The 26699-nt window shown below is 43.6% G+C and overlaps 1 long non-coding RNA gene across 1 annotated transcript in view; it reads right to left on the bottom strand.

The window, feature by feature from the left end:
• Positions 1–25851, bottom strand: part of LOC138853013 (uncharacterized) — a 249830-nt gene extending 223979 nt beyond the window's left edge. The window contains exon 1 of the long non-coding RNA XR_011392247.1: positions 25694–25851. This is a non-coding gene — a long non-coding RNA (uncharacterized lncRNA). The remainder of the gene's footprint in view (positions 1–25693) is intronic.
• Positions 25852–26699: the final 848 nt, after the last annotated feature.

Here is a 26699-nt window from a genome sequence, read left to right as displayed (position 1 = left end):
ATATATGTAAGTGAAACAACAAGAAACCTAGAAACACGTCTCAGTGAGCAAATTAATGCATGTAGGAACGACAACTTGAACAATGTCTACGTACAACACCGGAATTCTACCAACCATCAATCTCCTCTTCTTTGCCCCCTTTCATTCTACCCACTGCCTCACGCACCTTTCCCACACTCACAACTGGCTCCTCTTCACTCTTAAAAGAAGTTATACAGCCCTGGCCAACGCACAAAATCACAGCTTCACTATCTTCATCAACATTTAACACTTCCTCAAAATATTACCTCCATCTTTCTGATGCTTTCAACTCTTCATCTAATAACTCTCCTCTCCTGTTTTTAACTGCCAAATCCATTTCTTTCTTAGGCTTTCTCAACTTATTAACCTCCAAAACTTTATCTTGAACATTAAAATGGTATGAAATACCGACAGATTGTTAAGTAAGACACATATGCAACAGTTAGGTATCTTTATTTCGAAACGTTTCGCCTACACAGTAGGCTTCTTCAGTCGAGTACAGAAAGGTTGATAGAAGCAGAAGATACTTGAAGACGATGTAATCAGTCCATCACCCTTAAAGTTTTGAGGTGGTCAGTCCCTCAGTCTGGAGAAGAGCATTGTTCCGTTGTCTGAAACAATATGAAGTTGAAGTGACAGAATGGGGCCTTTATATAGTGCCAGGAGGTGAGACGTAGGTTGCTTTGGGAGGGCAGGTCCTTCTCAAACCCAGCCGTTCTCACTAGTAGAGGTTGTCGAAGTGGTCTGTACCAAGATACCCTTGTGTTGCAGTGTCTGACAGAATGAACATTAAAATGGTATGAAATACCGACAGATTGTTAGGTAAGACACATATGCAACAGTTAGGTATCTTTATTTCGAAACGTTTCGCCTACACAGTAGGCTTCTTCAGTCGAGTACAGAAAGGTTGATAGAAGCAGAAGATACTTGAAGACGATGTAATCAGTCCATCACCCTTAAAGTTTTGAGGTGGTCAGTCCCTCAGTCTGGAGAAGAGCATTGTTCCGTTGTCTGAAACAATATGAAGTTGAAGTGACAGAATGGGGCCTTTATATAGTGCCAGGAGGTGAGACGTAGGTTGCTTTGGGAGGGCAGGTCCTTCTCAAACCCAGCCGTTCTCACTAGTAGAGGTTGTCGAAGTGGTCTGTACCAAGATACCCTTGTGTTGCAGTGTCTGACAGAATGAACATTAAAATGGTATGAAATACCGACAGATTGTTAGGTAAGACACATATGCAACAGTTAGGTATCTATATTTCGAAACGTTTCGCCTACACAGTAGGCTTCTTCAGTCGAGTACAGAAAGGTTGATAGAAGCAGAAGATACTTGAAGACGATGTAATCAGTCCATCACCCTTAAAGTTTTGAGGTGGTCAGTCCCTCAGTCTGGAGAAGAGCATTGTTCCGTTGTCTGAAACAATATGAAGTTGAAGTGACAGAATGGGGCCTTTATATAGTGCCAGGAGGTGAGACGTAGGTTGCTTTGGGAGGGCAGGTCCTTCTCAAACCCAGCCGTTCTCACTAGTAGAGGTTGTCGAAGTGGTCTGTACCAAGATACCCTTGTGTTGCAGTGTCTGACAGAATGAACATTAAAATGGTATGAAATACCGACAGATTGTTAGGTAAGACACATATGCAACAGTTAGGTATCTTTATTTCGAAACGTTTCGCCTACACAGTAGGCTTCTTCAGTCGAGTACAGAAAGGTTGATAGAAGCAGAAGATACTTGAAGACGATGTAATCAGTCCATCACCCTTAAAGTTTTGAGGTGGTCAGTCCCTCAGTCTGGAGAAGAGCATTGTTCCGTTGTCTGAAACAATATGAAGTTGAAGTGACAGAATCGGGCCTTATATAGTGCCAGGAGGTGAGACGTAGGTTGATTTGGGAGGGCAGGTCCCTCTCAAACCCAGCCGTTCTCACTAGTAGAGGTTGTCGAAGTGGTCTGTACCAAGATACCCTGAAGAAGCCTACTGTGTAGGCGAAACGTTTCGAAATAAAGATACCTAACTGTTGCATATGTGTCTTACCTAACAAAACTTTATCTTATTCTCAGCAAAATTTGTTGACAGCATCTTACCCACTCTCTCATTTGCTCTCATTTTATATTCCTTCACCATTCTCTTAACCTCTTTTTTTTTTTTTGTCTCCATTAACTCCTCCCTCCTTATATCACTTTTACCTTGCAAAAACTTCTCGTATGTTAACTTTTTCTTTTTCACTACTTTCACTACTCTGCCCCATACCTTTTCACTGCTTTCACTACTCTGCCCCATACCTCTTCAGCCTCATTGCCTATATTCTCACTAGCCCATCTCTCTACCAATAGTTACTTTTATATTAACCTAACTTCCCATCCCTTTAATTTATAAACTTTCACCTCTCTCTCTCTCTCTCTCTCTCTCTCTCTCTCTCTCTCTCTCTCTCTCTCTCTCTCTCTCTCTCTCTCTCTCTCTCTCTCTCTCTCGTACTTGTTGATGCCATTCTCCTTGTATCCCGTCTATCTTTTACTTTCAGTGTAGCCACAATTAAAAAATGATCTGATATACCTGTTGCCTCTCTCTCAACATGCACAGCCTTTTATCTACCAGTGCAGTCCAACAAACTGTTGACATTTCGCCCTTCATTCTTGTAAGAAGATAAAAAAGGAGGAACACTGCAGCAGGCCTATTGGCCCATACTAGACATGTCTTTCTCAAACCAATACCCCCTAAACAAAAATATTTACCTAACCCATTTTCAACGCTACTCAAGGAATAAGTTTAGATAACCTTATTATCTCAGGTGGAAGTCTCACACAGACCCAACCCCTGTCACTCATGTATTTATCTAACCTAAATTTGAAGCAACGAAAGGTTTTAGCTTCAATAACCCTACTAGGCAGCCTGTTCCACTCATCGACTACTCTATTTAAAAACCAACACTTTCCTCAAATCTGCTTCCCCGTAGGTCATTTTAAAATCTTATCGACGCATGGAGTGTCCTTCAGTGTTTCTGTACTCGACACGCACAGTCGTGCATTACTACCATCATCCCTGCTGCAGGAGCATCTGGGTTCATAACTTCAACTGGACAAGTTCGTCCGGGGTCTCCCCCACGAAGACTGTCACATTATCCACAGGGGTATTGTGACCTACCTCTTTAGTGGGAGCGTTGAGAGAGAAAATTCTTTTCTTGGTGTGGTCCTCAGTGTCACCGTGAGAACGACAGTAAGTGGTAAGTCCTATCCACTGTACGTGGGTCATTATTTTAGGAATACTTTATTCCCTAAAATAGAAATTCCAGTAAGCATAAGGAGGCAGCATTAGTATGACGTTTCATCTGCTTGAAGCTTTTTCAAGAACGAATAAAGCAAACTGGACATGTTCACACACAGATATACACACTTCTCAGTGTCTACGTGCTGAGAGATGCTCACTTCTCAGTGTCTACGTGCTGAGAGATGCTCACTTCTCAGTGTCTACGTGCTGAGAGATGCTCACTTCTCAGTGTCTACGTGCTGAGAGATGCTCACTTCTCAGTGTCTACGTGCTGAGAGATGCTCACTTCTCAGTGTCTACGTGCTGAGAGATGCTCACTTCTCAGTGTCTACGTGCTGAGAGATGCTCACTTCTCAGTGTCTACGTGCTGAGAGATGCTCACTTCTCAGTGTCTACGTGCTGAGAGATGCTCACTTCTCAGTGTTTACATACTGATAGATGCTCACTTCTCAGTGTTTACATACTGATAGATGCTCACTTCTCAGTGTATACATACTGAGAGATGCTCACTTCTCAGTGTTTACATACTGATAGATGCTCACTTCTCAGTGTCTACATACTGAGAGATGCTCACTTCTCAGTGTCTACATACTGAGAGATGCTCACTTCTCAGTGTCTACATACTGAGAGATGCTCACTTCTCAGTGTATATATACTGAGAGATGCTCACTTCTCAGTGTATACATACTGAGAGATGCTCACTTCTCAGTGTATACATACTGAGAGATGCTCACTTCTCAGTGTCTACATACTGAGAGATGCTCACTTCTCAGTGTATATATACTGAGAGATGCTCACTTCTCAGTGTATACATACTGAGAGATGCTCACTTCTCAGTGTATACATACTGAGAGATGCTCACTTCTCAGTGTTTACGTGCTGAGAGATGCTCACTTCTCAGTGTATACATACTGAGAAATGTTCACTTCTCAGTGTATACATACTGAGAAATGTTCACTTCTCAGTGTATACATACTGAGAGATGCTCACTTCTCAGTGTATACATACTGAGAAATGTTCACTTCTCAGTGTATACATACTGAGAGATGCTCACTTCTCAGTGTATACATACTGAGAGATGCTCACTTCTCAGTGTATACATACTGAGAAATGTTCACTTCTCAGTGTATACATACTGAGAGATGCTCACTTCTCAGTGTATACATACTGATAGATGCTCACTTCTCAGTGTATAAATACTGAGAAATGTTCACTTCTCAGTGTATACATACTGAGAGATGCTCACTTCTCAGTGTATACATACTGAGAGATGCTCACTTCTCAGTGTATACATACTGAGAGATGCTCACTTCTCAGTGTATACATACTGTACACACTGAGAAGTGTATACACACAGTGAGAGATTAATACCTGTCACTGTATACATTTAGTGAATATGCACTGAAAGATTCAGCTCCAGAGTGTAGTTGAAGAAGAGAGGACAGGAGCTGAGACTCGACCCCCGCAAAGAGAAGCCTATAACTACAACCCGGTCTACCTACCTGGAGTCTACCTGGAGGGTATTCCGGGGATTAACGCCCCCGCAGCCCGGTCCACGACCAGGCCTCACGGTGGATCAGAGCCTGATCAACGAGGCTGTTACTGCTGGCCGCACGCAATCCAACATACGAACCACAGCCCGGCTGATCCGGCACCGACTTTAGGTATCTGTCCAGCTCCCTCTTGAAGACAGCCAGGGATCTACTGGTAATGCCCCCTATTGCTGCTGTGAAGCTGTTGAACAGTCTTGGGCCCCGGAAACTTATTGCATTTTCTCTTAGTACATCAGTGACGCCCCTACTTTTCACTGGGGGTATGTTGCATCGCCTGCCAAGTCTTTTGCTTTCGTATGGAGTAATTTCTATGTGAATATTAAGGACCAGTCCCTCCAGAATCTTCCAGGTGTAGATTATGATATATCTCTCTCGCCTGCACTCCAGTGAGTATAAGTCAAGTGCTTCCAGGCGTTCCCAGTAGTTAAGGTGTTTGATGGAACTTATACGTGCAGTAAAGGTTCTCTGTACATTCTCTAGCTCTGTAATTTCACCTGCCTTGAATGGAGATGTTAATGTACAGCAGTATTCCAGCCTAGAGAGAACAAGTGATTTAAAAAGGATCATCATTGGCTTAGCATCTCTTGTCTTGAATGTTCTCATTATCCATCCTATCGGTGAGTAGGCCTACACCTCTGAGAGTACATACTACAATCCGATGAGTACACCTATGAGAGTACATACTACAACCCGATGAGTACACCTCTGAGAGTACATACTACAAAACGGTGAGTACACCGCTGAGAGCACATACTACAACCCGGTGAGTAAACATCTGAGAGTACATACTACAACCCGATGAGTACACCTATGAGAGTACATACTACAATCCAGTGAGTATGTCATGTGGGTTTTCGATACGTGGATTGGTAAAAATACTCACGTAGGCTGGTAGTACGTATAATATAATATATATCGGGAAGTATGGGAAGCGCCAACAGCCGACCTGCCTCTCTCTGCTGCCTATCTTCAACTGCCCCATAAGTGCCTACGGGTGAGGGTGTTTGAAATCCTGCTATGGTCAGCAGCAATATAAATAACAGTGATTCACACAGACAGTTGGTAGTGAGTCATCTACTGGTACACTGGTTACTGGTAACTGGTTACTAGGAACTGGTACTACTACTGAGAGCTCGGCGATGCTAACGTATGTTGTCCCGACATACAACTAATACAAACTAGAGATGGCAGGTGTACGGCTTGGGCTGATTCTATACAATGTCAAAGTACACAACAATTGAACATTATAACATACATAAGTAGAATATTGGAATGGAAGCTTACGTAACTGAAACTGTAATGAAACTGTAATGCAATACAAGGTATAATATAGCACAACTCATCGAATGAAACTCAACGTTGAGATTACACAATAGAAGTGATAAAAAAAATTTGATCGATCAATCTGTATTCATGTGATCTACGGATTCTGAGGAAGGAATATATACAAAGAAAGAAGTGTTTAACAGAAAGGCAGATTCGGTGCACTTAAATCTAGACTGTTAACTCTCAGAATTCGGAGAACGTGAACGCAAAAAAAAAATTCTTGAATACTGATAAGTTGATACTGTAATTATTCATCTATACAGGTTATTTACATTTAACCCCAACTCTGCTAGGGTAAGATTGATATATGCAGAATGGGTGTCATCTCTGGGAGGATCAAACTCTGTTGCACTGGCTAACTCATGCTGTATTTGAGGCAAATCTGAACTGGAAGTAACAAATGATACTTGAGGATTTCTCAATACCTGTCGTGTACGTAGGGAATAACGACATTCAGGTTGATCGTCTGACTGAGTATCAGAGGTAGAGAGTACAGGATCAGGAGGATTGTCAGAGTCTGTCACATTAGTCTGGGTTGGAGCATCATTATCATCACATACTAACTTCATATGATCTAAATGCGATTCTTCATACTGACCAGTACTAATTTCTCTAACCTTATACTTATTACCAGTGATATGTTCAACTACTCGATAAGGACCAACAAACTTTTGATCAAGCTTAGGCATTGCAGACGTTTTGTTAAAGTTAGTCAGCATAACTCTCGAACCTACTTTGATTTTGGATGGCTTTGCTCGAGTGTTTGCGACTCTTGTAAATTCTGCTGTTGATTTATGAAGTGTTTCAAGGATTCTTCTAAAAACAGTTTGAGCTAAGCTGGTACGAGTTGCTATGAAATCATCAGGGTTGTAATTTGGTTTTGGATTAGAATATAACAACTCATAAGGCAAACGTTTATCTACACCATACATTGCATAATGTGGAGTGTCACCTATAGAAACATTGTAAGCAGAATTTATAGCACACTGCACATCAGGTATAACTTCATCCCAAGTTTCATTGTTGGGATTGAGAGTGGCTCTCAAGACATCAAGTACTTTCTTATTGGTTCGTTCTGCTAACCCATTGCTGGCAGGATGATGAGGAACAATGGTGGATTTAGAGATCTTGTACAAGGTACACAAATTTTCAAGAATCTCATTACAGAATTCACCTCCATTATCTCTTACTAGGGACTTAGGGGTGGTATGCCTGCAGATAATGCGTTCTTTAAACGCTTTAGCTACTGTCTCGGCAGTCTTATCTGCAATAGGAACTAGCTCACAATATCTGGTGAAATGGTCTACCATAACACACAGATGTTTGTTGCCCTGGAGGGAACATTGGAAATTAGTTAACAAATCTAGCGCAACTCTTTCCCACGGTTCGCTAGTAGTTGGATACACTTGGATTGGATTAGGACCATTAGCATTACCTTTATGTTGCATGAAGACACTACATTTCTTAACATACTCAGAAATATCAGTTGCCATACGAGGCCAAAAGTATTTCAATCTGGCTTGTTTTACTGAACGATCCATACCAGGGTGCGCAACACCTGGTACATCGTGAACTAGCTGTAAGGCTACATTCACTAGTGACTGTGGAATTACTAACTGGTATACTCTTCTGCTAGGAGTACCCAACTCGGCTGTTCAATAGAGTAATTCTTGGTTCATGACAAAGTCACTGATGGGTGCTGGTGGCTTCACAGTCAGAATAAGATCTAGCTGGAGCAGGAATCGAATCACACCAGATCACATGGGATCTGTTCGTTGAGCATTCTTTACATCCTCAGCACTAAATGGAGGGTCTGCAGTTACTATACTAACATGTCGCGATAAGGCATCTGCGACTACATTTGACTTGCCAGGTAAGTGTTCAAAGGTGGGATTGAACTCTTGGATAGTCAAGGTCCATCTGGCTAACCTTCCAGTAGGTTGTTTGTTCTGGAATAAAGGTATCAGTGGAGCGTGGTCTGTCAAGACATGAACAGAGTACTGATAAATAATGTCTCAGAAGTGCTTTAAAGACCATAACTATTGCTAAAGCTTCTTGCTCAGTTACTGTATAATTACGTTCAGCCTTCGTAAGGACTCGGCTAGCAAATGCAACTGCGTTGTACTTGCCATCAGTCTTCTGAGCTAGTACGGCACCTATGCCAATAGAACTAGCATCAGTAGTCAGATAGAAGGGCTTAGAAAAATCTGGAAATTTCAAAATTGGAGCAGATGTTAGCTTTTCTTTTAAAGTTTGGAATGCTCTTTCTTGACGGAAGGTCCAAACAAAAGGAGCATCTTTCTTAAGCAACTCAGTTAGAGGAGCAGCTATGGAAGAAAAATTGGCAATGAAAGATCTATAAAAACCTGCTAAGCCCACAAAGGATCTTACGGCATCAGCAGTTTTGGGTGTTGGAAAATTTAGTACTGCAGTTACTTTACTTTGGTCAGTCGTAACCCCTCTAGGAGTGACTACGTGACCAAGAAACTTAATTTCTGATCTGAAAAATTGACATTTAGACAGTTTGATCTTTAAATTGGCTTCTTCAAGCTTACCAAGTACTACATCAAGTCTTTTCAAGTGTGTATCCACGTCTTTAGACATGACGATTACGTCATCTAAGTACACCATAAGTGCATTACCTATGAGACCTCTAAAGATATTAGTCATGAGCCTTGAGAACGTGATAGGGGAGGATCGTAATCCAAACGCCATACAGAGGAAGTGATAATGACCTGTAGGAGTGGAGAATGCAGTTAGCTCTTGGCTGTCCTCGTGAAGAGGGACTTGCCAAAACCCTTGTAACAAGTCCAGGGTTGTAAAAGATCACCCAGTACAGGAAGTGGGAAGCGATCTGGGATAGTTTTTGCATTTAACTTCCTAAAGTCAATCACTGGACGCCAAGTACCATCCTTCTTAGGTACTAGGATCAAGGGTGCATTCCAAGGTGAATTGCTTGGTGCAATAACTCCATCATCAAGCATTTGATTGATCAATTCTTCTGCAACAGCAACTTGTGAATGAGGCATTCTGTACGCAGGTATGTAGATAGGTCTAATACCAGGTTCAAGTGGAATACGATGGGACAATAAGTTTGTTATACCCATCTTCTCACCTGGTAAGGCAATGGCTTTACGACGTTTGTTCAACAGAGTCAACAAATGCTTGACTTCATCTGGGAAGTCAGTGGGAGCTAAGTCTTTCTCCTCAACTGGTGGAACAGATTGATCTGGTGAAGTGGAAGAGGTCTCCCCGGTAGAAATAGCACCGACCCACTGGTCAGGTGACAACTCATCCTCTACCTGAACAGGGTAAGGATAGTGAACAAGGTCAACAAGATTGGTATTTGCTCTGAGACAAACACTGTGACCAGAAGTGTTAGCTAGGAAGAAATGGATCTTACTATCTCTTACAACATGTAAGGATGGTTCAACAAATAGACCTTTTACTTTGCAGGAATCACTGTCAACTAGGACGTTATCACCATCTGGAACACTAGGAACAACAACAGACACTCTAGTGAGGGCACTAGCTGCGACAGAAACGTCTTTCTGCAGACGGCATGTGACATCAACAAGAGATGGCATTACTAGTTGCAAGTAATTGTTTTCCGACAAGGCGTCCCCTGTGGAGAAACTACTACTTGAACTAGCAGACATTGCAGGGATAGGCTCAGCACTCAAGGTAGTCAGAGCGTCCTCAGACACTTGAGGTAACTGGACACTATCTTGCAAGTCTGAAGTTGCAGGAACACAGACAGGAGTGACAGGATCATCAGTGCCTGACCGCTTGGGTACGCTACTGGAAAATGCACTGGCCTGTAAGGACTTAATTCGAATGTCGTACTCTGCGGCAGTATGGCAGATTTCGGATCCAAGCTGGTAACCCCAAAATGGTACGATCAAGTCATCAATTTGGGCATGCCATCGATAAGGGTCGAGCACAATGCGATAGGGTGCAGAGAGAGGCAGGTCGGCTGTTGGTGCTTCCCCATACTTTCCGTTATATTATACGTACTACCAGCCTACGTGAGTATTCTTACCCCATCCACGTTATCGAAACCCACATGACAAGTACACCTCTGAGAGTACATACTACAAAACAGTGAGTACACCGCTGAGAGCACATACTACAACCCGGTGAGTAAACATCTGAGAGTACATACATAACCTGGTGAGTACACCTCTGAGAGTACATGCACAACTCGGTGAGTATACCTATGAGAGTACATACTACAACCCGGTGAGTACACCTCTGAGAGTATGTACTACAACCCGGTGAGTACACCTCTGAGAGCACATATTACAACCCGATGAGTAAACCTCTGAGAGTACATACATAACCCGACGAGTACACCTCTGAGAGTACATACTACAACCTGGTGAGTACACCTCTGAGAGTACGTACTACAACCCGGTGAGTACACCTCTAAGAGCACATACTACAACCCAGTGAGTACACCTCTGAGAGCACATACTACAACCTGGTGAGTATACCTCTGAGAGTACATACTACAACCCGGTGAGTACACCTCTGAGAGTACATACACAACCTGGTGGGTACACCTCTGAGAGTACATACACAACCTGGTGGGTACACCTCTGAGAGTACATACACAACCCGGTGAGTACACCTCTACATACACAACCCGGTGAGAGTACATACACAACCCGGTGAGTACACCTCTGAGAGTACATACTACAACCTGGTGAGTACACCTCTGGTATATACACAACCCGAGTACACCTCTGAGAGTACATACACAACCTGGTGGGTACACCTCTGAGAGTACATACACAACCTGGTGGGTACACCTCTGAGAGTACATACACAACCCGGTGAGTACACCTCTGAGAGTACATACACAACCCGGTGAGTACACCTCTGAGAGTACATACACAACCCGGTGAGTACACCTCTGAGAGTACATACACAACCCGGTGAGTACACCTCTGAGAGTACATACACAACCCGGTGAGTACACATCTGAGAGTACATACACAACCCGGTGAGTACACCTCTGAGAGTACATACACAACCCGGTGAGTACACCTCTGAGAGTACATACTACAACCCGATGAGTAAACCTCTGAGAGTACATACACAACCAGTTGAGTACACCTCTGAGAGTACATACACAACTCGGTGAGTACACCTCTGAGTACATACACAACCTGGTGAGTACACCTCTGAGAGTATATACACAACCCGGTGAGTACACTTCTGAGAGTACATACTACAACCCGATGAGTACACCTCTGAGAGTACATACTACAACCTGGTGAGTACACCTCTGAGAGTACATACACAACCCGGTGAGTACACCTCTGAGAGTACATACTACAACCCGGTGAGTACACCTCTGAGAGTACATACTACAACCTGGTGAGTACACCTCTGAGAGTATATACACAACCCGGTGAGTACACATCTGAGAGTACATACACAACCCGGTGAGTACACCTCTGAGAGTACATACTACAACCCGGTGAGTACACCTCTGAGAGTATATACACAACCCGGTGAGTACACCTCTGCGAGTACATACACAACCCGGTGAATACACCTCTGAGAGTACATACACAACCTGGTGGGTACACCTCTGAGAGTACATACACAACCCGGTGAGTACACCTCTGAGAGTACATACACAACCCGGTGAGTACACCTCTGAGAGTACATACACAACCCGGTGAGTACACCTGAGAGTACATACACAACCCGGTGAGTACACCTCTGAGAGTACATAAACAACCCGGTGACCGATGTTACTTAATAATCACTGACGAGAGTACTTAGATCTTTTACCGATGTTACTTAATAATCACTGACGCTTAGATTTTGTTTTATTTTCTTAACTTTTTTGGGAGTCACAAAAAAACAACTTTTCGGGTCATTGTTTTTTCTATAACAACAATTAACTATTAAAAGGTGGGTGTGTTTTGTTAATGGAGTGTTGTTAAGATTTTCGAATTAGTCCCAGCTCAGGACTCCCCGAAATTCCATGCATAAGCACTGACGTTTCCCAGGAAGATACACTCACTATTAACCTATTATTGTAAATGTAATGTAATTTTGGGGGGAGAATAAACTTATCTGAACATATCAGTGTTTTAGTTAGGAAATGAAAAAAAATTAGGTTATTTCGTTTAGGCCTCCCTAAATTAGGGTAGGTTCGAGTCAAAGAAAACGGCAGGCGCATCGTTCCCGTTATGGCCAGTAGATGGCAGGGCGACCCAGTGACAATGTAAGTATGAAAGTATATTCAGGTACAGGTACACATAATTACAGTTACATAAATTATCATATAAACATCAGTATATGTGTAGATTACCTAGGATAACCCACCAAAAAGTCAGTGATTTATTTCCATTTGTGTCCTTGTATTTCTATTGGTAGTAAAAGTAATGGTATAGTTTTATATTGTTTACACTCTTTGATCACTATCAACTCAAGCAGTAGTGTGTGTTTTACATGTGTTATCAGTAAGGCGCTGCTCTACCTGACGTCAGGTCTGTTATCCTCCCCAGTAACAGGAGTCACTGCATTTTTCCCCGGGAGTAACGGCGTCTTGCTGTTGATCAGTAATTAATGTTGTTTATTGCGATTACCGTCTCTAGTTTCAGCTCCTTCAAATAACTTCTGTTGTCCCGAATTGATAAAACCACTGGTGGGCGAAACGTCTGCATGAAGATACTCAGGTGTTGTACATATGTCTTATTCATCACACCCACGCACGCGCGCGCGCACACACACACACACACACACGGTGAAGAGGCGGGGCCAGGAGCTGAGTCTCAACCCCTGCAAACACAATTAGGTGAGTACACACACACACGGAGGCAGGTGCCATACAAAGCTTTAAGAAGACATATGATAAACTTCATGAAGCAGGGAGAGAGTGGACCTAGTGGCAACCAGTGAAAAGGCGGGGCCAGGAGCTGCGACACGACCCCTGCAACCACAAATATGTGAGTACACACATATGCGCGCCCAGACATGTGCACCACTCAGCTAAGGGGCTACGGCGATGATACCAGGTCTAACGGGGCTCAGTTTGGAAAGTTTACCTGGAGCAATCTGGAGAGTGAAGCAACATGGAGGGTCGAATGGGAGGCAGAGAATTTCCTTTTTTTTTCTCCCCTAAGTTAGCATCATTGGGCACATACCTTACATCCAATACTTGAACACTCTCAGCAGGTACTGGAATCTCTTACACACAGGACTGGAATGCTATCTTATATTGGAGTTGTCTAACCAATATTTTGTTCCCCTGGAAACTATTGCCTATCCATACAGGTGCCTATTTTTACTGCTATGTGGACAGAGATAGCAGGGACGCTTCTCCGTGCCAGGGAATAGAAACCGGGATCTTGCGCCTGTGTTAAATGCTCGCACCAGTGAGCCACGAGGCATCCCTAGGAAAAGAGTAGAGGACAAAGCATGGTGAGATGAGAGAGGAGCAATGGAGGAAAGTGAATGCAGGTGGGGCGGTAGTAGACTTTCCGTGGTTGTGGTGGTTGTGGTGGTTGTGGTGGTTGTGGTGGTTGTGGTGGTTGTGGTGGTTGTGGTGGTTGTGGTGGTTGTGGTGGTTGTGGTGGTTATGGTGGTGGTGGTGATGGTGGTGTGGTGGTAGTGGTGATACTGGAGAATCGGGGTGAATACAAGGGTACTGTTGGTGATGGTTGAATATTAGAAGGTGGTAGGTAGTGCTGATTTTGATGGTGGTGGTACAGTGATAGTGATGATGATGCTGGTAGGGTGATGATGATGGTGGTGGTAGGGTGATGATGATGGTGGTGGTAGGGTGATGATGATGGTGGTGGTAGGGTGATGATGATGGTGGTGGTAGGGTGGTGATGGTGGTAGGGTGGTGATGATGGTGGTAGGGTGGTGATGATGGTGGTAGGGTGGTGATGATGGTGGTAGGGTGGTGATGATGGTGGTAGGGTGGTGATGATGGAGGTAGGGTGGTGATGATGGTGGTAGGGTAGTGATGATGGTGGTAGGGTGGTGATGATGGTGGTAGAGTGGTGATGATGGTGGTAGGGTGGTGATGATGGTGGTAGGGTGGTAGGGTGATGATAATTGTAGGATGATGACAGTGGTAGGGTTATGAATGTGTGTGTGTCTGATGAATAAGACACATATGCAACACCTGGATATCTTTATGTAGACGTTTAGCCCACCAATGGCTTTATCAATTCAATACTACAGAAGTTATCCAAAGGAACTGAAACTGGAGACGATAAAAGACGAGTGCGTTTGTGCTGAGAGATGATGGTAGTGGGGTGATACCGGTGGTATCGTGATGATGGTAGCATGGTGATACTGGTGGTATCGTGATGATGGTAGTGGGGTGATACCGGTGGTATCGTGATGATGGTAGCATGGTGATACCGGTGGTATCGTGATGATGGTAGCATGGTGATACCGGTGGTATCGTGATGATGGTACCATGGTGATACCGGTGGTATCGTGATGATGGTAGCATGGTGATACCGGTGGTATAGTGATGATGGTAGCATGGTGATACCGGTGGTATCGTGATGATGGTAGCATGGTGATACCGGTGGTATCGTGATGATGGTAGCATGGTGATACCGGTGGTATCGTGATGATGGTAGCATGGTGATACCGGTGGTATCGTGATGATGGTAGCATGGTGATACCGGTGGTATCGTGATGATGGTAGCATGGTGATACCGGTGGTATCGTGATGATGGTAGCATGGTGATACCGGTGGTATCGTGATGATGGTAGCATGGTGATACCGGTGGTATCGTGATGATGGTAGCATGGTGATACCGGTGGTATCGTGATGATGGTAGCATGGTGATACCGGTGGTATCGTGATGATGGTAGCATGGTGATACCGGTGGTATCGTGATGATGGTAGCATGGTGATACCGGTGGTATCGTGATGATGGCATGGTGATACCGGTGGTATCGTATGATGGTAGCATGGTGATACCGGTGGTATCGTGATGATGGTAGCATGGTGATACCGGTGGTATCGTGATGATGGTAGCATGGTGATACCGGTGGTATCGTGATGATGGTAGCATGGTGATACCGGTGGTATCGTGATGATGGTAGCATGGTGATACCGGTGGTATCGTGATGATGGTAGCATGGTGATACCGGTGGTATCGTGATGATGGTAGCATGGTGATACCGGTGGTATCGTGATGATGGTAGCATGGTGATACCGGTGGTATCGTGATGATGGTAGCATGGTGATACCGGTGGTATCGTGATGATGGTAGCATGGTGATACCGGTGGTATCGTGATGATGGTAGCATGGTGATACCGGTGGTATCGTATGATGGTAGCATGGTGATACCGGTGGTATCGTATGATGGTAGCATGGTGATACCGGTGGTATCGTGATGATGGTAGCATGGTGATACCGGTGGTATCGTGATGATGGTAGCATGGTGATACCGGTGGTATCGTGATGATGGTAGCATGGTGATACCGGTGGTATCGTATGATGGTAGCATGGTGATACCGGTGGTATCGTGATGATGGTAGCATGGTGATACCGGTGGTATCGTGATGATGGTAGCATGGTGATACCGGTGGTATCGTGATGATGGTAGCATGGTGATACCGGTGGTATCGTGATGATGGTAGCATGGTGATACCGGTGGTATCGTATGATGGTAGCATGGTGATACCGGTGGTATCGTGATGATGGTAGCATGGTGATACCGGTGGTATCGTGATGATGGTAGCATGGTGATACCGGTGGTATCGTGATGATGGTTGCATGGTGATACCGGTGGTATCGTGATGATGGTAGCATGGTGATACCGGTGGTATCGTGATGATGGTAGCATGGTGATACCGGTGGTATCGTGATGATGGTAGCATGGTGATACCGGTGGTATCGTATGATGGTAGCATGGTGATACCGGTGGTATCGTGATGATGGTAGCATGGTGATACCGGTGGTATCGTGATGATGGTAGCATGGTGATACCGGTGGTATCGTGATGATGGTAGCATGGTGATACCGGTGGTATCGTGATGATGGTAGCATGGTGATACCGGTGGTATCGTGATGATGGTAGCATGGTGATACCGGTGGTATCGTGATGATGGTAGCATGGTGATACCGGTGGTATCGTGATGATGGTAGCATGGTGATACCGGTGGTATCGTGATGATGGTAGCATGGTGATACCGGTGGTATCGTGATGATGGTAGCATGGTGATACCGGTGGTATCGTGATGATGGTAGCATGGTGATACCGGTGGTATCGTGATGATGGTAGCATGGTGATACCGGTGGTATCGTGATGATGGTAGCATGGTGATACCGGTGGTATCGTATGATGGTAGCATGGTGATACCGGTGGTATCGTGATGATGGTAGCATGGTGATACCGGTGGTATCGTGATGATGGTAGCATGGTGATACCGGTGGTATCGTGATGATGGTTAGCATGGTGATACCGGTGGTATCGTGATGATGGTAGCATGGTGATACCGGTGGTATCGTGATGATGGTAGCATGGTGATACCGGTGGTATCGTGATGATGGTAGCATGGTGATACCGGTGGTATCGTGATGATGGTAGCATGGTGATACCGGTGGTATCGTGATGATGGTAGCATGGTGATACCGGTGGTATCGTGATGATGGTAGCATGGTGATACCGGTGGTATCGTGATGATGGTAGCATGGTGATACCGTTGGTATCGTATGATGGTAGCATGGTGATACTGGTGGTATCGTATGATGGTAGCATGGTGATACCGGTGGTATCGTGATGATGGTAGCATGGTGATACCGGTGGTATCGTATGATGGTAGCATGGTGATACCGGTGGTATCGTGATGATGGTAGCATGGTGATACCGGTGGTATCGTATGATGGTAGCATGGTGATACCGGTGGTATCGTGATGATGGTAGCATGGTGATACCGGTGGTATCGTGATGATGGTAGCATGGTGATACCGGTGGTATCGTATGATGGTAGCATGGTGATACCGGTGGTATCGTGATGATGGTAGCATGGTGATACCGGTGGTATCGTGATGATGGTAGCATGGTGATACCGGTGGTATCGTGATGATGGTAGCATGGTGATACCGGTGGTATCGTGATGATGGTAGCATGGTGATACCGGTGGTATCGTGATGATGGTAGCATGGTGATACCGGTGGTATCGTATGATGGTAGCATGGTGATACCGGTGGTATCGTATGATGGTAGCATGGTGATACCGGTGGTATCGTGATGATGGTAGCATGGTGATACCGGTGGTATCGTATGATGGTAGCATGGTGATACCGGTGGTATCGTGATGATGGTAGCATGGTGATACTGGTGGTATCGTGATGATGGTAGCAGGGTGATACTGGCGGTATCGTGATGATGGTAGCATGGTGATACCGGTGGTATCGTGATGATGGTAGCATGGTGATACCGGTGGTATCGTGATGATGGTAGCATGGTGATACCGGTGGTATCGTGATGATGGTAGCATGGTGATACTGGTGGTATCGTGATGATGGTAGCAGGGTGATACTGGCGGTATCGTGATGATGCTAGTAGGATGATATTGTTGGTATTGTGATGATGGTAGGGTGATGATACTGGCAGCTTGATGATGCTGGTAGGGTGATGATGGTGGTAGGGTGATGATACTGGCAGGGTGATGATGATGCTGGTAGGGTGATAGTCATATAACTAAACTTAGCAACAACAGCACTGTATCGGCTACTCTACACTGGCTAATAATTCCACACAAAATTTTCTTATGTTCTTATGTATAAGTACTCGTAAATTAACAATACAGTTTACCTTCATTAGATTCATTACTAATATAACAAACTCTGCTGCAACATCATCAAACTAACATACTTCACTGTTGCTATGCAACACGGGAAGACGCGTTTGTGGTGGTGGTGATGGTGTTGCAGTGGTGGGCGGCGAGGGCGGGCTGGTTTGTGGGAGAGGAATTTGAGGTTTCCTGCGGGCGTGAGTACGGGGGCGGTGCTGAGCACGATCTCTGCACGCTCAGGTCCTCTCCCACACTAAAACAATAAAACTGTTAAGTTCTCCTTTGACGATGACTGCAAGCGGCGGTATGGCAGGGGATCCTGGTCGCTGCTGCACGATCCTAGCAATGGATATCCCCCGTTTCTCGTAAGTCTAGCCCTATCTACCTTATGTATCCCTGTATTTCATAAGCCTAGGCCTACCTACTTCAATTCATGTAAAATGAATCATTCTGGGCAGTCACAAAAATCTAGTGCAGAAAAATCTGAAATGTGTATGTATGTGTGAGTATATAAGTATGTACGTAAGTATGAATGTTCTTACGTATGACTGTATGTATGTATATGCACATGTATGGATGTATACAAGTGCATATGTATTATGTACATATGTATACATGCACATATGTGTACATGTGCATATGTATATATGTGCATGTATGCTTGTATATATATGCGTATGTACACATGTACCCATAAATGCTTGTGCGTATTTATGCATATGAAGCCACTGCATATGAAGCCACTGTGTGGCGAAACGTTTCCTTAATAAAGTTTCCCATATGCTGCATAAGTGTCTCAATCTTCAACTTGTCGGTTTTTCAAACCATTCATCACAACCGTCAGACACTGCAGCATCATGGGAACTTGTTACAAAGAATTCTTCAACACTTGTTCAACCTTTGGACGAAGACCTACTTCGACTAGTGGATAGTACCACTATGACCCCGCCTCCGCCTGCTTCACCTCACCTCACTACAGTATATAAGCCACGTCTACGGCCCTATGCTGTACATTCTACAAGATTGATGGACTGAACACATCGACTCCAGGCTGAGGGACTGATTACCTCATACTCCTCCTCTCCTTACGCCTTCCTCTTTGTATTGGACTGATGAAGCCACTGTGTGGCGAAACGTTTCCTTAATAAAGATTCCCATATGCTGCATAAGTGTCTCAATCTTCAACTTGTCGGTTTTTCAAACCATTCATCGCATTTATGCATATACACAAATATGCGTATGTGTATGCATGTGCACGGTTATGTAGGCACGTGCAAATCTGTGTACATATGTAAACACGTGTGCATAATAGAGACTAACAGCTGAACACATTCAAAACAATAATAAGTAACTTGGTGATACATGACTGATGATTCCCGCTGATTGGTGCGTCATTTGACAAACTCGTGTTCAGAATGTGTTTGAGACTGGTTTTCTGGGAAGGGTTTGTTGTTCTCGTGTTTATATCGCATAAACCAATCGACTGATCTTAACGAAACTCGCGTGAGTTACTCTCTTATGAAAGGATACATAGTAGGCAATGGAATTATTTTCAGTAATGTTTAATATTGTGGTATATTGAGACTGGCTGTCCAGTACCACTGTAACCGTAATATCAGATGTGATAATTCACTGATATCTTGACTCCTTAGTTTTGTTAGAGGACTTTCAGCTCTATAAGTGACAGTGTGGTGAGTTTCTCTGTCCATGCGAGAGGGGTTTCTTGCAGTTCTTAATGAACATGGGGTTCATCTGGGCTGAGGTAGTGCGTAATCGGTGGGACTGATTACCTCATTCTCCTCCTGTTCTTCACGTTTCTCCTTTGTATGGGCTGATGAAGCCGCTATGTGACGAAACGTTTCCTCAATAAAGATACCCAAGAGTTGCACATGTGTCTAGGCTGTTACAGCTGGCCGCACGTAGCCCCTCGTACGAACCGCAGCCCAGCTGATCTGGCACTGACTTTAGGTATCTGTCCAGCTCCCTTTAAGAACCAGGAGTCTATCAGTAATTCCCCCTTATGGCTGGTGGGAGGCTGTTGAACAGTCTTGGGCCCCGGACACTTATTGTACTAATGGCGCCCCTGCTTTACACTGGGGGTATGTTTCATCGCCTGCCAAGTCTTTTCCCTTCGTAGGGAGTGATTTGTGTGTGCAGATAAAGGACCAATCACTCCAGGATCTTCCATGTGTAGATTATGATGTATCTCTCTCGCCTGCGCTCCAGTGAGAACAAGTCAAGTGCTTCCAAGCATTCCCAGTAGTTAAAGCAATTTCACCTACCTTGAAACGACATGCACTGTTTTAATGTCCCACCAAACCTTACATTTACATACTTGACTCGATTATATTTCCAGTTTATTTATTCGTTACGTTGTGAGTCGACAAGCCAGCGGTAAGCGTCGTTCAAATGACCAGCTGTAGTGTCTGGCGGCGGTAGTAGGTCCAGCAACAGCGTCCCAACAGCGTTCCCCCGTTGTTCCCACCTGGGGAGGAACTCACTGGCGAGTAGCCTAACACGAGGGAGGTGGAGCGTGCATCCTGGTACACTAGAAGTAAGTCAACCAATTAACCAAGAGTTCTTTTTTCACTAGGAAGGAAGTGGACAGTGCTCCCCAGGTATGTCTCACTGCACACCTTTACATCAGCCAAGATGAGCTCTAGCTTCTGAGATCGATTGTTAATAATTTTTTTAGGAAGGGTGAAATCCTCTTAACTTTTTAATAATAATAATAATAATAATAATAATAATAATAATAATAATAATAATAATAATAATAATAATAATAATAATAATAATAATAATAATAATAATAATAATAATATTAATAAAATTATTATTATTATTATTATTATTATTATTATTATTATTATTATTACTATTATTATTATTATTATTATTATTATTATTATTATTATTATTATTATTATTATTATTATTATTATTATTATTATTATTATTATTATTATTATTATTATTATTATTAATTATTCTGTAAATCGTTAGACCCCTGTGGGTCATCCAGTAAAGAGTGGTGGAGGATGTCCTCACCTCTTGCTAATCTCCAAACAGGTAAGCTTCACCCATCTTAGCACCAGACAGCCTGACCCGTCATGGGGCCACCATGACTGACCCATGCCTTCGGAAATTCCGAGACAGGAATGTAGCCCATCCTCCCTTATCTTGCATTATTGGCTGGCTCGTCTGGCCTGCTGGTCACTGCATGGCGGTGGTCGCATCTTTACCCTCAGTAACTCGAGGATATATTTAACTGTTAAACGTTTAAGGTCCTGGGACCTATGACCAAATGTGGCCGAGGTTCCAGGACCGAAACGTGGGTGGTTGTGGGCTGTACCAGCCCACTCTAATGATCCAGTGTATAAAATTATTGTAATTTGTATACTTTTTTTTCCACAACTGCTTGTTGCTTTTGCATACCTGCGCATCCATCTTTGTATTGTAAAGAAAACTATAACAGCATGATTGGTGAAAGACACAGAGAAAGAATTTATTAAAACGAGGTTTTGCTATGTGTTAGTTTTATCGTTACTTATTAAAGGCTTGCTTTCTCTACGTGTCTTTTTCACTTGCTTCGTTTCGACTTCCTACATATCATACTGCAGTATTGTTTTTGCGTTAATATAAGAAAATGTTGCTAAGCATCTATGTTTATATATATTTCAGTTTATTTTGCAAAGTTCACATCTCATTAATGTTATAGCAGTGTGTTCCAAGCAGAAAAGTACCAGCAGTATGGTTGTCTAGGGCAATTGGTGTAAATTGCTGGCTAGACAGATACTGCAAGGAACATGCAATCCCATTCATTGACAACTGGAACAACTTTTATGGCAAACATGATATGTATGCAAGGGATGGGGTACATCTCTCTGGGGCTGGGGTGGTAGCACTTGCAGACTCGATTGAGAAGGCCATTGGTGAAATGCCTATGATTTTAAACTGATGGAAGATAGAGGTATGGGTGTGTGTGGGAAACAAGCAGGTTGCAACACTTGGGTTGGAAACAGTAAATGTATAAAAGGCATTCAGCATGAAGTTATAAATAAAGACAATAGATCAGGTCAGCAAACAAAGGGGGACAGCAGAGGGCAGCAAGGGACTAGCTCCCTTAAGGTTTACTATACTAATAGCAGGAGTGTAAGAAATAAGATAGATGAGCTAAGATTAATTGCAAGTGCAGGAGACATAGATATTATTGCTATAACAGAGACCTGGCTCAATCTGAAAGATAGAGAGATGCCCTCTGAATGTCACATACAAGGCTATAAATTATTCCACACTGACAGGGTCAACAGGAAAGGTGGTGGAGTAGCGATGTATGTCAGAGACAATTTAAATTGTTGTGTTAGACAAGATATTAAATTAGAAGCGTCAGCCACTGAATCTGTTTGGTTACAGCTTCTCGAGGGCCGAGAAAAACTAATTTTGGGTGTGATTTACAGGGCCCCAAATCTTGATAGGGAGTGCAGTAAACTTCTATGGGACGAAATTCGTAAGGCATCTACATACGAAAATGTTGTGCTAATGGGAGATTTCAACTATAGACAGATTGACTGGAGCAATTTGACAGGAAATTTAGAGTCAGGTGACTTTCTTGATACGATCCAGGATTGTTTTTTAAAACAGTTTGTGACAGAGCCAACTAGGGGAAATAACCTCCTTGACTTGGTTCTTGCCAGTAGGGAAACACTAATTAATAATCTTGAGGTTAATGATGAGCTTGGGGAAAGTGATCACAAATCACTCGGTTTTAATATATCATGGAATTCCCCTAATAATGGCAATCAAGTCTCCGTCCCTGACTTTCGCTTGGCTGATTTCATAGGACTGAAAAATTACTTAGGTGGGCTGAACTGGAATGACCTGACTAAGGGTCAGGTAGGTGGTGATGGTTGCCGATATGATGCTTTCCAGGGCATAGTTCTAGCTGCTCAGTCAAATTATGTTCCAAATAGGGAAATCAGATCAAACAAAAATGATCCTAAATGGATGAACAATAGATTAAAATATCTGATTGGTCAAAAGAGAGGCATATATAGGCAAATCAAAAGAGGAGAGGGGCAATTGAGAAATCGATATATTCAGTTAAAGAGAGAAATAAAAAAGGGAATTAGAAAAGCAAAAAGAGATTATGAGGTTAAAGTTGCAAGAGAATCGAAGACTAACCCAAAAGGATTCTTTCAGGTATACAGAAGTAAGATCAGGGACAAGATAGGCCCACTCAAAAGTTCCTCGGGTCAGCTCACTGACAGTGATAAGGAAATGTGTAGAATTTTTAACACATACTTCCTCTCAGTTTTTACACAGGAGGATACCAGCGATATTCCAGTAATGATAAATTATGTAGAACAGGACGATAATAAACTGTGTACTATTAGGGTCACAAGTGACATGGTCCTTAGGCAAATAGATAAATTAAAACCTAACAAATCCCCAGGCCCTGATGAACTGTATGCAAGGGTTCTAAAGGAATGTAAAGAGGAGCTTAGCACACCTTTGGCTAATCTTTTCAACATATCACTACAAACTGGCATGGTGCCAGATAAGTGGAAAATGGCAAATGTGATACCTATTTTCAAAACAGGTGACAGGTCCTTAGCTTCGAACTATAGACCAATAAGCCTAACCTCCATAGTGGGAAAATTTATGGAATCAATAATTGCCGAGGCAGTTCGTAGCCACCTTGAAAAGCATAAATTAATCAACGAATCTCAGCATGGTTTTACAAAGGGGCGTTCCTGCCTTACGAATTTATTAACTTTTTTCACTAAGGTATTTGAGGAGGTAGATCATGGTAATGAATATGATATTGTGTATATGGACTTCAGTAAGGCTTTTGACAGGGTCCCACATCAGAGACTATTGAGGAAAATTAAAGCACATGGAATAGGAGGAGAAATTTTTTCCTGGATAGAGGCATGGTTGACAAATAGGCAGCAGAGAGTTTGCATAAATGGGGAGAAATCAGAGTGGGGAAGTGTCACGAGCGGTGTTCCACAGGGGTCAGTGTTGGGCCCCCTGCTGTTCACAATCTACATAAACGACATAGATGAGGGCATAAAGAGCGACATCGGCAAGTTTGCCGATGACACCAAAATAGGCCGTCGAATTCATTCTGACGAGGACATTCGAGCACTCCAGGAAGATTTGAATAGACTGATGCAGTGGTCGGAGAAGTGGCAGATGCAGTTTAATATAGACAAATGCAAAGTTCTAAATGTTGGACAGGACAATAGACAAAGTGTGTGTGTGTGTGTGTGTGTGTGTGTGTGTGTGTGTGTGTGTGTGTGTGTGTGTGTGTGTTTGTGTGTGTGTGTGTGTGTGTGTGTGTGTGTGTGTGTGTGTGTGTGTGTGTGTGTGTGTGTGTGTGTGTGTGTGTGTGTGTGTGTGTGTGTGTGTGTACTTACTCATCAATTCCTCTCAGCATTTTATATGTCGTTATCATGTCCCCCCTATTTCTCTTGTCCTCCAGTGTCGTCAGGTTGATTTTCCTTAACCTCTTCTCGTAGGACATACCCCTTAGCATCGAGACAGGTCTTACTGCAAACCTTTTTCACTTTCTCAAATTTCTTGACGTGCGTGACCAGGTGTGGTTTCAGACTGCTGCTGCATACTCTAGTATGGGCCTGAGGGATACAGTGCACAGTATCTTGAATGGCTCTTTACTCAGGTGTCAACACGCTATTCTTAGGTTTGCCAGGCACCCATATGCTGCGGCAACTGATTGGTTGATGTGTGCCTCAGGAGTTGTGCTAGGTATGATACTCACCCCAATTTTTTTTTTCTTGAGCGAGACTTGCATCCTTTGGCCTCCTAGCCTGTACTCCGTCTGCGGTCTTCTTTGACATTCCCCAATCTTCATGACTTTGCACTTGGTGGGGTTAAACTCCAGGAACCAGTTGTTGGACCAGGCTTGTAGCCTGTCCAGATCCATTTGTAGTTCTGCCTGATCCTTATCCACTTCAATTTTCCTCTTTAACTTCACATCGTCTGCAAACAGGGACACTTTTGAATCTATTCCTTCCGTCATGTCATTCACACATACCAGAAACAGCACCGGTCCTAGGACTCACCCTTGTGGAACACCGCTCATCACAGGCGCCCACTCTGACACTTCATCAAGTTCACTGGTCGATACTAGATCCACTCTCCCTGCTCCCTGAGCTTGTGTGTGTTTGAGACAGGTGTTCTTTAATATAAAAAATAAAACTTATTTCTGAAGCAAATATTTGATGATCCATAAGTTAAAGTATTTATTTATCTTCAATCCAGCAGCATTTGTGTATGATAAATTAGACACATGTGCAACTCTTGGGTATCTTTATTGAGGAACACATCGACTCAAGGTTGAGGGACTGATTACCTCATTCTCCTCCTGTTCTTCAAGTTTCTCCTACGTATGGACTGATGAAGCCACTGTGTGGCGAAACGTTTCCTCAATAAAGATACCCAAGAGTTGCACATGTGTCTAATTTATCAACATGTCGGTTCTCTGAACCATTCATCTACAAACATTTGTGTATGTAACTGTACACTTAACAATACTGGGGCAAATTTACACCTCACCCAGCAGTACTGGAAGCAATTTACATCCAGCTTGTAGTAATCGGAGAAATTTACACCTCACCCAACAGTACTGGGAAAAATTTACTACCAGCTTATTAGTACTGGGAGGAATTTACACTTAACCCAGAAATACCGGGACAAATATACTCACAACCCAGAGTACTTGAAGAAGCAGACACGCGGCGTCAGGAGGGTAGCTCCGACACCTGTATCCACCACATCTGTCTAGAGACACAGGTGTCCACACTCCCTACCATCCCACCTGCGCCTCTGTGGGGTGCGATTAGCGGTACACACGTGGCCAGACTCGTAACTGTGCATTACCCAAGACCCCCCTCCCTGACATAGGCGTCGCCAGGGGTAGCGGGTAGCCGCTACTCGTGACGCAACCAAGGACCGGTCAAACAAGTCTCGTTGCTGGGCGAAGGGATCGTGATCCAAGGAGCTGGAACCATTATTCCCTATCCTTGGATGAAAGCTGATTGCCTCTCGTTCTGCAGGCGCTGTGACCAAACAGGTTTAGCGAGTTCCCATGATAATAATAATAATAATAAACTGTTGAGTATACCTCGTAAGGTGTATGGTAGAGTTATCACTGAAAGAATTAAGAAAAAGGATAGCAGGATCGTAGATGAACAAGGAGACTTTAGAAAGGGTAGGGGATGTGTAGACCAAGTGTTTACAGTGAAGCATTTAAGTAAGCAGCATTTAAATAAAGGTAAAGAGATTTTCGTTGCATTTATGCATTTGGAAAAGGCATATGATAGGGGAAATTGTGGAGCAATGTGGCAGGTGTAGGTTACTGAGGATGGTGAGGCTCAGGTTAGGGAATGTATGAGAGAGGGAGATTATTTCCCAGTAAAAGTAGGCCTTTGACAGGGATGCATGATGTCACCATGGTTGTCCAATATATTTATAGATAGACCATACCCCCGGCCGGGATTGAACCCGCGGTCATAGAGTCTCAAAACTCCAGCCCGTCGCGTTAGCCACTAGACCAGCTAGCCACAATAAGATTCATCCAACTAGGTATATTTCTACACCATAGGAAGGTTAGCACAGGCACCTCTGTGACCACAAATGCAAGTTTTTACAGACGAATTTCCAGCTAGCGTGGCCGTGACGAACTCTAGCTCAAGTCCCTTCACAGAGGTGCC

The sequence above is a fragment of the Cherax quadricarinatus genome, chromosome 20, assembly GCF_038502225.1.
Source record: "Cherax quadricarinatus isolate ZL_2023a chromosome 20, ASM3850222v1, whole genome shotgun sequence".
Lineage (NCBI taxonomy): Eukaryota > Metazoa > Arthropoda > Malacostraca > Decapoda > Parastacidae > Cherax > Cherax quadricarinatus.
Note: the sequence above shows the minus strand (reverse complement) of the source record. Positions and strands in the feature narration are given on the sequence as shown.